Genomic DNA, 15817 nt, shown 5'->3' with positions numbered 1-15817 from the left:
AAGAGAGAGATCTACCACCAACTCATTGCTTGGAGAAGCGACTGACCCTGAGGGAGTTGGAGGCAGATGAGTGAAGAGCTCGAGAAGGAAGATATTTAGGAAGAGAGAGTTGAAGGTATTGCGGCCCCAGGCCCCAGAAGGCCTTGTGGACAATGCAAGGCTTTTGAACTTAATCCACGCAGCCACTGGGAGCCAGTGCAAAGATTTCAGTCCTGGAGGGATACGATCCCTGGGCTTGAGAACAAGTCTCGCAGTCCTGTTCTGGATAAGTTGCAGAGGGTGGAGAGTGGAGGCAGGCCGATTTAGATAGAGGCTGTTACAATAGTCCAGCCTAGAGAGAACCAGGGCTCTGGAGACAGTGAGCTTCTGGGGGAAGGAGAGGAAAGGAAGAATACCTCTGATGAGGTGCAGCTGGTAGTGTGACTTCTTAGAGACATCAGAGATGTGAGGAGAGAAGGAGAGTGTTGAGTCGAAGATGACCCCAAGGTTTTTAGCCTTGCAGGTGGGATCAGGAAGAGGGCTAAAAGAGACCGGCCAGAGAGTGACAGGAAAGTAGGAATGGGTGTGCTGATGAGGAGAATCTCACTCTTACTGGCATTAAGGCAGAGGTCATTGGCGGCACACCACTCCTGGAAAGCAGACAGACAGTCAGAGATGAAGGAGGGAGAGGAGGAGGCCGAGGGTAACCTGAAAATTAGCTGGTTATCATCCGCATAGCACTGTAAATTGGGGCAGAGAGCGGCAATGCGGTGGGCAAGGAGTGCCAGGTATTGGTTGATCGGCCAGGGAGAGAGGTTAGATCCCTGGGGGACACCACAGGTAGAGAAAAAGATATCGGAGAGGAAGGACCCAAGTTGGACCTGAGAGGGTCGGTCGGTGAGGAAAGAAGTCAGCCACACCAGAGCCTGACCAGTGATACCCAGGTTATCACAGAGACGGTTGAGCAGGATGGCATGGTTGGCATTGTCAAAGGCAGAAGAGAGATCAAGCAAGATGAGGACACACGGGGTGTTAGAATCCAGGTTGGAAAGCAGGTATTCATGGATGTTCAGGAGAGCAGTTTCCATGCTTCTGGCAGCTCTGAAGCCAGACTGATGGTCATGAAGACAGCCAACAGATTCAGTGTGGAGATTCAGCTGGGAGGTGGCCAGTTTCTCCAGGAGCTTTCCCAGGAAGGGAGTGATGGAGATCGGGCGATAGTTAGCCGGGCAGGAGGGGTCGGCAGAGGGTTTCTTAAGAAAAGGGTGCACAAGGGAGTACTTCAGGGGTGATTGGAAGACTCCTGTGGCGAATGAGTGATTGCAGAAATCAGCCAGGACAGGAGCCAGGGAGTCGATGTGGTCCTTGATAGTTTTGGAGGAACAGGGGTGAACCTGTTTCGACGAGACCTTCATAGATCGGACTTGTCTAGAAACCTCATCTGCAGAGAAAAGGGGAAAGGCAGAGGAGGGAGGCAGGGTGGCTGCAGAAGGGCCAGAGGAAGAGAAGGGAATAGACGCAGGGAGGGAGGAAAGGAGGGAGGGAGGGAGGGAGGGAAGGAGGGAGGGAGAGAGGGAGGTAGGCGATAGGCAGAGGGTGAGGACAGGATGTCCTGAGTTTTTCAAATGAAGTGAGAAGCCAGGGCCGTGCAGAGGGCCTGGGAAGGGACAGGAGAGGTAGAGACTGTGGCAAGATTGGCCAGTTCCTTGCAGATTTTAAAGAGTTCAGCCGAGTTGTTAGATGCCACAGAGATGCGGGCTTGGATATGAGCTCTCTTCTTGGTGAGGACAGAGAGCCGGTATTGCCTTTGCAGCAGGCGGCAGGCCAGTTTGTCAGAGGATGAAAATGAAGCATGCAATTTCCTCTCGGCCACCCTGCACTTGCGTTTTAGGGTGACGAGGTCTGAGTCATACCAGGAGTTACACTTGGCTTTGGGCTTCAGGCAGATTCTCATGACAGGGGCAAGGATATTAAGAGTATCAAATATAGAGGAGTGGAGTGTGGTGAGGGCTGTGTCAGGGTGAGAGTCAGTCAAAGGGGGAGGCGGGGGTGAGAAGGTGGCGGTGAAACTGACACGCACTTCATGGGTCGGATGACCGAGAAGGTGGGTGGCAGTGATGGAGGTGGCTTGGCCTGAGGGTTAGGCAGGGTGAGGTGGGAGGATAGGAGAAAGTGATCACTCCAGGAGAGAGGAGTGGAGAGAGGGACAGAGAGGTGAAGGTCTGAAGAGATCAGAACATCGAGAGTGTGCCCTGTAGAATGAGTCGGGCCAGAGGGGAGAATGGTGAGTGAGAGAGAGTCGCAGAGGTCACGAAAGAGTCCAGAGGGGGGACAGGAGGCGTCCAGGTGGATGTTGAAGTCACCAAGAAGGTAGAGTTGAGTGGTTGAGGCCAGGACTGAGGAGGAGAGGTCCGCCCACTCAGAGAGGAAGGAAGAGATCTGACCAGGTGGCCGATAGATAGTAGCCACAGTAAGGGAATGGCTAGGGGAGAGAGAGAGCCTGCAGACAAGGCATTCAAAAGAGGAGTAGGTCTGCGTAGGAGTGACAGAGGCAGGAATCCACTCAGGGAAGATAAGCGCTACACCCTCACCAGGGCGGTTGGGCCTGGGCGCGGAGAGCATCTTGTAGCCGTCAGGAAGGAGCGTGTCAAAGCTGGTGACAGAGCTGCCCATGAACCATGTCTCAGTGAGACTGAGGACATTGAGGTCAAGTTCTTCAAAAAGGCGACAGATATCAGAGGAATGTTTGACAGCAGAGCGAGAGTTAAGAGTGAATATGTGGAGAAGGTTGCCATCCTTGATGGACTTCCGGGGAGGGGTACAGATCAGAGGTACACCCTGCAGAGGTGTAGAAGGAGCCCGAGAAGGTGCAGAGAGGGAGGGGGAAGGCAAGGTAGCCAAGGAAAGGGGAGGGGGACAGCCAGAGAAGAAAGGCAGTTGATAAGGCGCAGGAAGCGTCTATCAAAGAGGTGAAGGTTGGCCTGAGGGCCTTGGACCAAGACGGTCCCATTAGAGTAAACATTAATGATGACCTTAGAGGAATGGAAGGAGTCCAGGAGGACGTCCCAACATGTGCCACCATTAATGGGAGAAGAGGAGAAAGGAGAGAGCACAGATTCCATATGAACGGTCCATAAGTCAGGTGAAGGCACGACAAAGAGGATGTCAGTGAGAGTTTCCTTGGAGGAGGCACAGGTGTAGTTTCAGCGATAGGGAGGCCTAGGTTGGAGACCAGGATGTCCTTTTTAAACTTCTTCCAACCAGATTTAGTGAGAGCAGGATAGTCAATAGAGAAGCAGTTGGAGAAGATAGGAGATACAGAGAGCACCAAAGAGTAGGTGGGAGAGGAGTGGTGGAAGGAGAGGGGGAGACACTGGCGAGAGTAGGCAGACAAGATAGCGAGTGGCAATCAAGTTGCGCAATAGGACAGACTCTCAGGGTTAAAGAGTTCACAAATGCTCAACTTTATAACCGGTGAGAAGCCACCTAAGTTTGAGAATCCTGAAAGAGGAGAAAAAGGCCTAGTTTTCACAGTGAACATTTTTAAATACTGATACAGTGCGTATTACAACATGTGGAGAAGCCACTTAAGTTTTAGAATCCTGAAAGGGGAGAAAAAGGCCTAGTTTTCACAGTGCAACATTTTTTTACTACTGACATAGTGCGTATTACAACAACATGTGGAGAAGCCACCTAAATTTGGGAATCCTGAAAGGGGAGAAAAAGGCCTAATTTTTACTGTGCACATCTTTATTTTTTTTTTTTGTATAGCTTGGTCTAACTGCCAATAATTGTTAATCATGTCTAGAATCTTTATGTAACTGTCTTTGTATGGGAATGTCACTCGGGACATACATCTAAATGTTGCTGTTTTCCCTTGAAATCTTCCTTGAGGTGTCACCATAGACAGGTACATCGGGCATTGGGCTCTTGCTGCTAGTATTTCAGTTGTTATAAACGTTCTGGAGGCACTCATGGCGTAGGGGATTGGTGAGCAGACATAACACCTCTCCCTAGTGGGTTCCTCACCTACTTTGGTCATGTGCTTGTACCACATGTTGTTAGACACTTGAGCAGTGTCAGTGAGATAGAGGTCGACCCCCTCATGTCTTTGTCAGAACTGCACTTACCTCTCCTTACCATGCTCGCAGAGCTCTCCTGTCCACCTGACATGGTCGTTCCACCTGCTGGCATCAGGGTAATGTTAGTAGAGAATACAGCGGGCTCACTAGAAACGAGTGATATTCGCCAGAATATGAATACAAATACCAAACACGACCAGACACGACAAAATAAGCACCTTTTTTATTATTTCACCCATCTTTACCTGTGCTGCTGGATCCTTGTGCTGCCTGAAGATGTCAGTTGCCCAACTGAAATGCGCATAAGTGAGCGTTATTGTGTTAGTGTCAAATTAGTTTTAAGCCCCTTGGACCAGATAATCACTCATTGCAAATATAAATAGCTGTTCCCGCACAGTTCTAATTACAGGGTCTCTTAGTATGGCAAGAACTGAAGGATTTCCACGTTTCAATGTGGGTAAGCTTGGGTCCAATATGCAATGAAAACAAGATAATATCCTCTAGGTGGATGTGCTCGGAATCGATTGGGTTTCCGAATGTAATGGACAAATTGGCCCCAAAAAGGTAGCACGTTGTAAAGCATTAGGCATGCATCAAATATCACAGTCGGCTTTCACAACAAATGTGTGTAGAGAATAAAATAACAAACAGACAGTGTATCCTCACTCTGGATGTGTAGGAAGTGTTACGCTCACCTGGTATCCACAGGGACGCCACCCAGCTGGGTTACTCTCTGGTATGCTTCTCAGCTTTGCCCTGATGTGGTCTGCGGGGAAGGTTCTGCCTGAAAATACAGGAGGACTGTGTTCAAGAGTGACATACTGGGGTAAGTATCCTCCCTCCACCCCAGTATGATTTCAGTCCCTCTAGCGCCCTCTCCTCACCTTGTGTAGCTGGCCGGTTTCTGGGTCTCTCTGTGAAAGGACAGCCCCCATTGCGAGACTGGACGCATCAGTTTCAACGACATAAGGGAGGTCTGGACGATGATGTCGCAGGATTGGAGCAGAGGTAAACATTTGTTTAAGTTCCTGAAAGGCTTCTTCTGCTTCTTCGGTCCAAGCAAACTTTTTATTGTTTTTTCGTAATAGTACTGTGATTGGGTGCACAACCTGAGAGAAGTCTGGGATGAACCAGCGGTCGAAGTTCGCAAAGCCCAGCATGCTTTGTACCCCTTTCAGAGACGTCGGTGAAGGCCATTTCAGAATGGCATCTACCTTGTGCACGTCCATTCTGATGCCTCCTGGAGTAAGAATAAAACCAAGAAATTCTACTTCGGTGACGTGAAAAAAGCATTTTTCAAGCTTTGCAAACAAGCGATGTAGACGGAGCTTGGTGAGGACTGAACGAACGTGCCTGACATGATCTTGTTCCGAGTCTGAGTATACTAAGATGTCGTCTATGTACACTAAGGCGCACACATCAATTAACTCCCTTAAGACGTCATTCATGAAATATTGGAATGCCGAGGGAGCGTTGCATAACCCGAAGGGCATGACTTGATATTCAAACAAGCCGTACTTAGTACGGAAGGTGGTTTTCCATTCATCTCCTTTTCTGACTCGGACCAGGTGGTACGCTCCTCGAAGGTCCAATTTGGTATAAATCTGAGCATCTTTAACTTGGTCTAGCATCTCAGGGATAAGTGGCAAGGGGTAGCGGTTCTTCACGGTGATCTGGTTCAATGCGCGGTAGTCAATACAGGTTCTCAATTCTCCTTCCTTTTTCGGTACGAAGAACAAAGGACTGGCTGCGGGGGACTTCGAAGGACGGATAAATCTGTTTGCAAGGTACCGGTCTAAATAGGATTTCAAATGAAGGTTTTCTGGTTCTGTGAGAGCGTAGATCCTGCCGCAAGGGGTTTGTGCACCAGGAACAAGGTCGATCTGACAGTCATGGGGCCTGTACGGCGGCAATGTATTGGCTTGGTCCTTTCGGAAAACATCCTGGAAATCATGGTATTCACTTGGCAAGGTATTAGTTGCTTCCAGGGTTGATACTGTCGCTCCGGGAGTCATGGGGATACAGACGTCTGGTTTCTCCTCTTGGTAATAGCAGCCAGGGGAGCAGTCACCGGGCAAGGTTAATTTTCATGCCCGCCAGTCTACCAAAGGGTTGTGAGCAACCAACCATGGCATCCCGAGTATTAGCCTGAACTGAGGTGCCTTCACGAGATCGAATGAAATAGACTCCCAATGTTTGTCCTGACACAGCAAGGTTACCCTGGCCGGTTAGCGATTTCTGTCCCATCCAGGGTGGTTACCTTGTCCATAGTTGGCTTAGAACACAAAGGAAGCCCCATCTCTGCTGCCAGTTCTTGATCAACATAATTTCCAACTGCTCCGCTATCGATGTATGCTTCAACGGCATGCATTCTTGACGACTGTGGGTGGTTAATTAAGATCACTGGTATTGCAAAGTGCGAGGTCAGCAACTCTTTCTTCTCACTCGACAAACTGACCTCTACGTTTGTCGAGCTTGGTAGTTTCCCGATTCCTTAGCATCATCCTTCTCTGTGGCCCCGACTGTTCTTCTTGGGTGTTTTACTGGACAGTCCTTCAGGAAATGCCCTGGTTTCCCACAATACAAAGCTGTTGTTGTCTTCTTTTGTCCCGCTCTTGTTTTGTTAATGGAGGCCGTATCCCTCCAATCTGCATGGGTTCTACAGCATTTTCAGGTACACGGGGTGTGTTTTCCCTTGGTCGAACATACACGGTCCGAGGGTCCGTCTTAGACCGGTCTGCCTTTCGGTCCTGCAACCGGTGGTCTAGCTGCACAACCAGATTTATGAATTCTGCACAGTCTCTGGGTGGATCAACCACCTGGGCTAAGACGTCCTTTAATTCGCCTTGTAAGCCTCGATGGAATAACGTGGTTCTTTTGTTTTCTGGCCACCTAGCTTCGGCAACCAGTCTGTTGAAGGTAGCAATGTACGTTAACAAGTCCTGATTCCCCTGTCGGAGGGACAAGAGTACATTGTCTACTGCTTGTTCCTGGGTATGGCGAGCAAAAAGTTTTTCCATTTCTCTCTGGAACCCCCCAAAGTCATGTAATAGAGGATCGTCATGGGTTACCAACGGCACCGACCAATCTGCTGCACTACTCAGGTATGATAAGACAAAAGCTACCCGAGCTTAGTCGTTTGGTAATGCTCCAGGCCTACAAAGAAAATGAAGGCGGCACTGATTGATGAATGCTGCATACTTCCGTGGGTCACCTGAGAACCTTTCTGGTGGGGCCAGGGGCACTGTTCCAGGTAACGTGATCTGTACTGGAGTGGGTGGTATGGCAGGGTTTTGCATCGTTGGATTGCTTCCAGGTAGAGGCGTCTGTCCTGCCTGTGATTGCAAGTATTGCCTGCTAATCTCTTCAGTGCGTTCTTTGGACACTTTTAGGTCTCTCCGGAGGGCATTATTCTCTTGTCGGGCAGATTGAACCTCAGCACGAAGCTCTCCTAGTAATTGGGCCAATTTGTCAATTTCTGATGTCTCCATGGCGCCCAGGTGGATTTGTTATGGTAAGCTTTGTGTTCTGTTACGCTCACCCGGTATCCACAGGGACGCCACCCAGCTGGGTTACTCGCTGGTATGCTTCTCAGCTTTGCCCTGATGTGGTCTGCGGGGAAGGTACTGCCTGAAAATACAGGAGGACTGTGTTCAAGACTGACTGACTGGGGTAAGTATCCTCCCTCCACCCCCGTATGCTTTCAGTCCCTCTGGCGCCCTCTCCTCACCTTGTGGTAGAATTAAGCGTGCTCTCCGTCCTGCCTTCTTTGCAGGGGCGCGTTGTCTTTCATGGGCGAGTACGGTCCAGTTACTTCACTGACGCCGGCCTGTTTGATATTATTCAGGTAGGTCTTATTGCTGTTCTTTAGTTTTGTTGCTATCCTGCATGCCTTTCTTTGTTTAAAATGTCTCTTTTTTCTCCCTTAGGTATGCAGAGCTTCAGCGCGGCAAACTGGCTTGGTTGAGCCCCGCTGGTAAATGATGGCGCATTAAGAGTGCTATGATGCGGTAAGTAAGCGCTATGTGCAGCGCTGCAAAGTCTTGCCTTTGCTAACCTGTGTTTTCCTTCCTTGTAGGTCGCGGTGTTCTTCAGTGCGAGTGGAATGTCCGGAGTGGTGCCAGCCGAGAGGCGACCAGCCAGGTAAGCCTTTTGAGCAGTTCGTAATTTGTACATGTCTCTACAGCTTTCTTTAATGTTGCCTCTATCTTCCTCTTTCAGGTCGTTCTGTCCGGGAGGTGTGCAGATTCGAGGAAGCTGTTCTCAGTAGCTGCGAGTGTTTAAAGATGAAGACTGCAGGTAAGATGCTGCTGCTAATGATGTTCCTTTTGTCTCCTTGCAGGTTCTGCTTCTGAGGTTCGAGGGAATAGCTGGACACAGTGAGCCTCACGTTGCAAGCTGCAAAGTAAAACGAAGCATGTTCTGCAGTCAGGGTGTGGTTTATATAGCCCAGGTAAAGTAGTACCAGGGAAAGTAGTTCCAGGCCTGCCAAACCCAAACACTAGACCGCATAGCTTGGTTCTTAGGAACCAAGCTCTGTGGATGCCTCCATGTTGGCTGACAATACAATAAAGTAGTTCCCAAGCACATTGTTGTTCATGGTGTCTGAGCCTGGCGCCGTAGGCGCCAGGACTGGCTCCATGAGGGCTTTTGAAGAGGATGCCAGGCTCTAGAGGCCCAGGTCCTGACTCCACCTGGCCAATGGGTTTGCCAGAGGGGGTTTTGGGCGAGGGTCGTGACAGGAAATCCTTGCTATAACTGCTGCCCTTGAGCGAGTAACCATTGGGTGTCCTCCACTTGTCAGTGTAATTTCAGATTTATCATTTTGTTCCTTTTGCTGCTGATCGTTGGCCCTGTCGATCTTGTTGCCAGGTGATGCCGCAGCTTTGTAGGGCTTGACGTCTGAAAGGTAGTTCCAGACAGTCTTTTCTTCCAATTTAACAGCTCTGTCAGCCACCGCCTTAACAATAAATGGTCCGCTAAATCTGGGTGTGTCCCACCATCTCACAAAATTCATTAAAAGTACACTGTCACCGGACGAACAAGTAATTCTGTCAGAGAGTCCTGTGGTTTGTTGACACTGTTGCTTTCTCTGCTGTAATCAGGGCCTCCCTGGTGTCGTTGTATCTGGCGAGAGATAAAAGAGTCACTAGCAATCAAGGAAGTAATGTAATCAAACATTTCCTGGCCTAGGTGCACTACTCTCCGCCTCTTTATGCCTTAGTGGTAGGAGCCAGGGGAAGTATCATGCGTCGTCCTGTCACCACCTCATGTGGAGTTAAATGGTAGTCGGACCTGAGCTTATTGCACAATGTAAAGAGTGCCAATGGCATATAATGGAGCCAGTTATTATTTGTGCTCTTTTTGGTTTGGGCTATGCTTTAATTCAAGAGGCCATTCACACACCCTGTTTGCTTGCGGGTGATAAGCACAGGAGAATTTGTGTTGAATGCCCAGCAACGTTGTAATGTGCCTGAACATCTCATTGGCAAAGTGAGGGCGGTTGGCAGACCGCAGGACCTCACACACGCCCCATCGTGGGAATACTTCCCAGACCAGGAACTTTGCTGCCCTGAGGGCATCAGGATGGGAACAGGAGCCTTCCTCAATCCAAGGAGAAAATGGGCACACAACCACTATCATGTAGCGGTATCCTTGACAAATTTGGATCATGTCAACATAGTCGACATGGAGATGTCGAAATGGACCAGCTGGGCGAGGTATTGCTCCTCTCACAACTCTCAATGTATGTCCTGCAGTAAACTGTTTGCAAAGCAAGCAGTTACTCCCAAATGCTGCCACAGGTTCTGCCAAGTTAGGACAAAACCATGTTTCTCCAATATGGGCGGCAATGACCTCCTTCCCTGTGAGTGTTGAATAGTGTAAATGTGTCAGTGCAGTGTGCAATAGTGCTAGTGGCATGACCACTTTCCCTATGTTGTTCTGCCGCCATAGGGCATCTGTTGGAGATACCGTACACCCCCTTTTGGTCCACAGGTCTATCTCCTCCCTGGGGCAGCCCCCTGCAGTTCCATTATTTGTGTTTCTGGTAATACATTGTACCCGTCCTTTAGTACTATTGTTATTGCATAGTCACGGTCATGTGACAAAGCCTCCATTTCTAGGAGCTCTCCAAAATATGCATCGCACTCTGCTTCTGAGTCTGCTGTTTTGTTTACCCATGAGATAGGGTCTTCCCCTTGTGTGTTTGCTTGGCATGTCACTATGGTTATCTGTTCGGGATACCTTATAACTTCAATTAATCTGCCCAATACAAATGCATGCTGCACTGGTGACCCGGCTGAAGACCCTCCTCATCCATCGTGACAGTCCTGAGTGTACTGTTCACATCACATATGCGGAATCTGAGTATACTGTCACCTCCTTTCCTCTGCTGTGTTCCAACGCTAATATTAAGGCCATTAATTCTGCTGCCTGTGCTGAATAATGCCTGAATAATTCATTAGTGAAAGGGCACCCAGGAATAGCCAAAACTCAGGCTAAGGTAAAACAAAACTACTGGTGGCCAACCTGATGAAAAGACATTGCCCAATTTATTGAAACCTGCGGTGTCTGCGCACAACACAAATCTCAGAAACAGAACCCTGCTGGCTTACTACATCTCCTAACAGTACCGCCAGCACCTTGGTATACCCTGTCGATGGACTTCATAACGGATCTTCCGCCCTGCATTGAAAACAACACCATATTAGTCATTATGGATTTATTCTCCAAAATGGCGCATTTAATCCCTCTCAAGGGACTCCCAACTGCGTCAACTCTCGCTTCTGTGTTCCTAGAGCAAATTGTTTGATTGCATGGATTTCCATCAATATTAGTATCTGATCGCGGAACGCAATTTGTTTCTGCCTTTTGGAGAAAGTGTACGATTTCCAAAATCGATCTCCGGTTGTCCACAAGCCATCACCCTCAAACTGATGGGTAAACTGAACGAATCAACCAAACTTTAGAGCAGTATCTCAGGTGTATGTTGCAACAGTCCGAGGATTCTTAGAAAAATATACTCTGGATAGTATGCATACAACAACTCAGTTCACACAAGCACAGGTCAAACTCCATTCTACACTGTGCACGGAAGACATCCGAGGACATCAGTATTTGATCCATCTGATACCCTGGAAATGCCAGCCATAAAGAACTTGCATAAAACCATCACTCAGGTTCTTAAGTAGGCGACAGAGCATCTGACAAAGGCTAAGGAAAGACAAAAACTGTTTGCTGATCGACATCGGAAGTAAGCTCCCGCCTACCAGATTGTAGAAAAGGTATGGTTAGCATCCAAAATATATTCCCCTGAAGGGGCCAAGAGCTTTCCGCCCAAGATACCTGGGCCTCTATACAATAAAGTCCATAATCAATGCTGTCGCCATGAAATTGGAGTTACCATGTCACATGAAAATTCACCCCGCATTTCATATCTCTCTCCTCAAACCCAATGAAGTCCAATACACAGCTTAGTTCTCCGTCAGAGCCCAAAGTAATAGATGGAGAACCAGAATATGAAGTCAAATCCATCCCGGACTCCAAGGTGGTTCGATCAAAATTGTATTACCTAATTGACTGGAACGGTTACGGACCTCAAGACCGAACTTGGGAACCCAGTGAACGTCCATGCTCCGCGTTTAATCAGACAGTTCCATTGCAATAATCCCACCAAACCAGAACCGGGAGGAGAACCACCCTTGAGAGGGGCCTTGAGGGGGATGGTCATGAAGTCAGGGGCACAGGCATGCAGGGGTCACATGCACAGGAGACCTGGTTGGATACTGTCCTGGTGCCTTTGGCGCCAGGCTCATGAACAAAAGTAAACAAGAACATCCATTTAACACCAAAAAGCAATAACCTTGAACATTCCATCCATTAAGCAGGATGCATTAAACTTGAACATTCCATCCATTAAGCAGCCCCAAGTGTATTCTTGGGTGTGGATGCTAATGGATTGCCTTTGCACGTGCTCACTCTCTAGGAGTGGCAGGGTGTGGCTGGCAAGCCGGCCCTAATGGGCGTGCCCAGGATCTCAGCTATACAAGCTGCCCCGATCCTCAAGACAGACAGTTTGCGTTATTCTGCACTTGCAAGCAGCGTAATGCTCCCCGTCACCTGAGGTCAGACTTACTTTTGAAGATCCTGCTTCCTGGACATCCTGCTTCCTGCCAGCATACTTACCAACTAGGGGAAGCTGTTTTTACCTGTACATCTCTTCGGCGAACCAAGTATTCATCTTTACACTTTCCAGAATGCCAAAATCTTCATCTTGGCACCGCAGCACAACACGCTCAATCGTCGACAGCAGCGCCTGCAAGGAAAAACAGAAGACAAGGTTAGACATTGAAAAAACAGTCAGTTTAAGGTTGCGCTTCACTATACTTCACGCTTTCCTTAAACCATCACTTAACTGCTATCGAACATTGCAGTAGCATCCATCTTCCATCCGGCCGCGCCTCGGGTCTCACAGCTGCATTGAGGCCGCATCTCCCTCTAAGGGAAGAAAACAGAAGAGAAACATTATTGCGGGCATGAACAGGAGCAACATATAAAGACATTAAACAGAACGAACAGCATCACAAGAGCTCAAGAAAGACTTACCAATCGTAAGGAGAAGCATAGTCGCAGCTGGACTGGACTAATCCTTATCAGGGATCAGTGAAAGAACTAGATCCCATTCGACACGCCCCTGCCAGAAGTAGCAGGATGGAGAGCTTATCTTCCATAATTCACAGGTGAGTTTTATGGGCCGGCGTATGCTCACAGAAACCGTACTTTGGGGTGAAGGGTTCGAGAGGTACAAGAATCACAGATTTGCACACTCACACACTCTTATCTCCACGCAGGAGCAGTATCACCACTTACCACCGCTCACAGCTTTTCTACTGAGGGAGAGGCCTGAAGGGGGTGATTCAAGTTCAGGGAGAGCTGCAACTGTGCCCCAACGCCTCCGCAGAGACCAGGTGAGCGTAACAGTGTCTCACCCGCTAGTCCCCGGGGATCTGTCATCTAGGTGGCCAGGACACAGCCATCGCTTTTGGATCCAGTTCCTGGGTGTGGACCAGTGCAGTATGATCACCTGGGTGAGGGCTCTTCAGGGAGTGGAAGTGGGAGGATACTTAGGAACTCAACCCCCGCTCCTTTCCCAACATGAACACTTTCTCACGGACAGCTCACTGTGAGAGAAAATGGACTAACACCCGATCCGTATACTTGACATGTCCGAAAACAATGGTGAGGAAGGGTCGGGCTATACCTGACCATTACACACTGTCAAACTGGGCCCCCTGTGTGTCCCGATTACCTGTGGGGTGGCACAGCCTGTAATCCAGGATGCACATTCCGCTGGTGTCCCTCTGGTCCTGTGGGGTCCTGGCAAGGGCGGTGTAGGCCTGGTCAGGAAGATGTGTAGCGTGGGTATCCACTTCCAGAACAAAGCTTGGATAAATAGCTAGCCTGCAAAAGTGAGTAATTACTCAGCACCACGGTTAGAAGACCTCCCCACAATATGTGGTGCCGAGCAGTGCAAGCAGTTGGAGGCCGCGTTCGTAATATCAGAATAAAGAAGAAAGAGATAGCCAAGAAGGAAAGGGGGGCAGCAAGGAAGGGAAAACCAACAATAAAGGCAGAACAACAAGGAAGGCAGAACAACAAGGTCAAGTCAAGATAGTTAGGAAGAGAGCAAGGAAGAGCTCGAACAGCGTTTCACCTCAAGGAAAAGATTGCGACGCATCGAGCTTAGTGAGCACTGTTATTTTGAAGCAGCAAAGCTAATGGAAGAGAAACGCTGAGGTATTGGTTGTCTGTAGCAACGGACCATGCTGCATTCACTGCACATGCATTGAAGGCAGCCGCTGGTTCCGGGTGCAAGCGCAACACAGCGGTCCCAAGTCGCGGAACGCGACCTACATGCCTGTGTTGCAGCGAGAAGTCCTGGAGCCACCACCTGGCCTGCCAAGATAAGGAGACAAGACAAGGCGCTCCTGCAAGCACTGGGACAGGTCACTCACCCCAAAGACCAGAAGGAGTACCAGGCTTCTGAGGGCAGCGCAGGTAAAAACAGCAGACCAAACGGCGGGTGTGGACACCTGAAGCCGGTTCCCAAGAGTTGTTGCAGGCTGCGTAACCTTTCCAAGACACCAGGTAGTAGAGACATCCACAGCGGAAGCGGGCATCGCAGATGTCAGTAACTTTGAACTCGGGGGCCCCATCCACCAACAGTGGACCCAGTCTTGTGTGAGGACAATGGTAGGTATCAGAACGGAAATGCTTAAACAGGGACACGTGAAAGACAGGATGGATGCTCCAGGTGAAAGGCAGCTGCAGACGGAATGCCACTAAAGAGAGACGTCGGATAATGCAAAAAGGGCCAGCATAATGAGGAGCAAGCTTTCAAGGCACATTAAGCAGGGGCAGATATCGAGTAGTAAGCCACACTTGATCACCCACACAATATTCTGGTTCAACACACCGGCGCTGACCGGCTGCCACCTTGAGAGGTTTTAAGATGAGTCATGATTTGCAATTGAATATCCTGTAGACGAGAGACCCAAGGCCGAACTGGTGGTATGAAGGCCAAGAGCCACATGCATAGAGGTCAGGAGAGACAGGTGAAAACCCAAACAGAAAAACAGGCTAATGCCAGTGGCAGAATAAACCAAGTTGGTGTAAGCCACCTCAGCCAAGAGCAGATATTCACTCCAGTCCCACCGCATTCCACAGGTGTAGCACCGAAGGTACTGTTCCAGCATCTGGTTGGTACGTTCTGTCTGCCCATTAGTCTGGGGAGGGTATCCAGAACTGAAAGCGGTAGTCAATCCAATGAGGTTACATAGAGTGGTCCAAAAAAAAATGAGACAGAAATTGAGAGCCCCTGTCAGATATCATTTTGTCAGGCAACCCATCTTTTGTATATAAACAGTCTACCACCACCTTTATGCAAGTAAACCCGCTGGAGGGAGGAAACTCAACAATGAAATCGGCAGCAATAGTATGCCAAGGACGGGGAAGAATTTCCAGAGGTTGGAGAAGACCAACAGGGTGCTTATGTTCGGACTAGGATAGGACACAAACTGGGCAAGACAGCACATAGTCATATACGCTCCCCTGCAGACCTGGCCACCAGAACATATGGCTTACGAGTTCTGCTTTATCACGAATCACCCTATGACCAGCTAAAGTTGAGTCAGGCAACTGGGAAAGTAGTACGTTCCTAAGGGGTTGCGTAGGTATATAAAGGCGATGTTCATGGAACAGAAGAACATTGGTGATGTTATTGGCAGGATGTTTGAGAAGGTCAGTAACTTCTGGCTTCACAATGGTAAGCTTTAATACCTGATCAAGGAGAGGCTAAATAGCTGCCAGGAAATGAGTAACAGGAGACAGGACATAACCTGGCTGTTCTGCGCTTTGGTAGGAGTCCAAAGAACAGGATAAGGCATCAGCTTGTATGTTTTGGGATCCGGGTGTGTAGGTCACAAAGAAGTCATACTACAAGAAAAAGAATGCCCATCTGGCTTGTCTCCTGTTCCGACATTGTAGGGATCGTAGGTACTGGAGAATACTGTGATCCGTGTGAACCCCCATCCTGGAACAACGCCAAGGAGATGTTGGCTCCATTCTTCAAATGCTGCTTTTATGGCCAACATTTATTTTTCTATAATAGTATAGTGTGGTTCACTGGGAGTCAATTTGCTGGAATAGAATGCCACTGGTAGTTCGATGAGGGTTTTTGGATCAGCCTACAAGAG

This window comes from Ambystoma mexicanum, chromosome 6p (assembly GCF_040938575.1).
Source record: "Ambystoma mexicanum isolate Mex_15411 chromosome 6p, UKY_AmexF1_1, whole genome shotgun sequence".
NCBI classification, from domain to species: Eukaryota; Metazoa; Chordata; class Amphibia; order Caudata; family Ambystomatidae; genus Ambystoma; species Ambystoma mexicanum.
This window is presented reverse-complemented; position numbering follows the sequence as displayed.